At 41.7% G+C, this 2072-nt stretch overlaps 1 long non-coding RNA gene across 1 annotated transcript; it reads right to left on the reverse strand.

Moving 5' to 3' along the window:
• Window positions 1–853: 853 nt before the first annotated feature.
• LOC134200396 (uncharacterized) lies at window positions 854–1468 on the reverse strand. The gene is made up of 2 exons (XR_009975289.1): window positions 1371–1468; window positions 854–1285 (listed from the first exon to the last, which is right to left on the reverse strand). It is a non-coding gene; the product is annotated as an uncharacterized LOC134200396 (long non-coding RNA).
• Between the last annotated feature and the right edge of the window lie 604 nt (window positions 1469–2072).

The raw sequence follows: 2072 nt of genomic DNA on the forward strand, positions 1-2072 counted from the left end.
AAATATTTTATGAAATATTTTATTTTTATTTATGAGTAGAAGGGTTACTTTGATAATATCCTAACCTATAGAATATCCTATATAACATCCTTCATAGTCACTTAGTGGTTCCATACGGCAATCTCTCCCACGGGGATTTCGTGAAGAGGACAGCACAATTTTTACTGGTGATAGGATGTCTTGTCAGTCCGCACGGGTAGGTACCACCACCCTGCCTACTGCTGCCATGAAGCGGTAATGCGTTTCGGTTTGAAGGGGCAGCCGTTGTACTATAAAAACTCTGACCTTAGAACTCACATCTCAAGTTAGGTGGTGTCTAGGTGGGTATTTGTTGTAGATGTCTATGGACTCTGGTAACCACTTAACATCAGGGGGGGGGGCGTGAGCTCGATCACGTACCTAAGCAATAAAAAAAACATAAGAAACAAAGTCAAATTGGCAATAAATTTGTGAAATTAAATCACTATTCCATTGGTACAACAGCTGTTACTACTCTATAATGCTGTAGTACTGTTATAACGTGTCTGTGTCTAAGGATGTCCCTGGTATGCCGATGTTACATGAGGTGGTAGAGTTAACATTTTTTTTTACATTTTGACATTCAACAAGTGTGTTTTTGATGACATCCAAGTTGAAATAAATGATTTTGAATTTGAATTTGAATTTGGCCCAGTCGCGTCACTCCCCAAAAGGTGGTCTATGGGTCGAGAGACACGGGGCCGAGTCGCACCACTTCTAGACACGTCACCACCGGTAGACAACCGGTGAACAGGAGACTCTGTGAGGAGGATCTCAGGGCGCCACCACTTACCGCTCTGGGAGACTCACGCCAATAAATGAAACAATTACAATATATATTACACTTGAGTTTATTAACTACAGATTTAATGATTATAATTGTTTACACAGAATAAATTAGTGGTACGGTATCTTTGTCAAATATGTGTCGGTAGGTATACCGAACACAGGAGAAAGAATTTAATGAAAGTGAGATTAAATACCTAACAATATTATAAACTAAGACGGTATCACCAGTGGTTCACAAAATGACGATGAACGATTACTGGATTGCTTCCCCGCAACTGGGGTTGCTGGATCCGGGCCAGGTTGTGTATGCAGGTGTGTTTCTTTGTTCTACGGTAGTCAAGTACTTTCTGGATCGCCAAGCCAGAACACCTCGCTTCCGGCAGCGTCCACTCAGAAAAGTACTGCGGGATCTTGAAGGTGATAGTAAGGTCACGCTCCGCACCCTAACATGTACATGTAATGTACCAGTTATTAGGACCTACACGACAAGACAAAGTGGTGTTAACTTCGTTTTAGATAAAGGTTGTGGACACAGTGTGGAGAATAAATTATGAAACACTTACCCTGGTTGAATAAAAATACACCAAGGAACTGATAAATTGACTATGGTAAATACGTAATAAAACTTGCACTGCAGCTCGAGAGATGTTGATTGAAAAAGGCTTCGGACAAAGTGACTTGTCCTTTTATATTAATTGTCTTACGGTTCTCGAAAGTTCCGCCTATAGTGCTGTGACAAACTCACCCTCGAACCACAGACAAGATAGTGCAGTCACGCCATGCAGTGTCGGATAAGTGCACTAAGCAGCGTTTCATAATTATATATTTCCCCACACTGCGCCACATAGACGCTAGAGGGCGTTAATTTAAAAACAAAAAAATACTTTTAATTTTTCTAGCGTTACACTGTAGCTGATCTTCAACTGTGCGGGTTCGTGCTATCGGTGCGACCTTGCAATATACACTGCCGCCAGCATTTGCAATACGAAATGAACATAAACTGGTGGTAGGACCTCTTGTGAGTCCGCGCGGGTAGGTACCACCGCCCTGCCTATTTCTGCCGTGAAAGAGTAATGCGTTTAGGTTTGAAGGGTAGGGCAACCGTTGTAACTATACTGAGATCTTAGAACTTATATCTCAAGGTGGGTGGCGCATTTACGTTGTAAATGTCTATGGGCTCCAGTAACCACTTAACACCAGGTGGGCTGTGAGCTCGTCCATCCATGTAAGCAATAAAAAAAATAAAATTTTTTGGAATTAAGTCC

This window comes from Bombyx mori, chromosome 17 (assembly GCF_030269925.1).
Source record: "Bombyx mori chromosome 17, ASM3026992v2".
Taxonomy (NCBI): domain Eukaryota; kingdom Metazoa; phylum Arthropoda; class Insecta; order Lepidoptera; family Bombycidae; genus Bombyx; species Bombyx mori.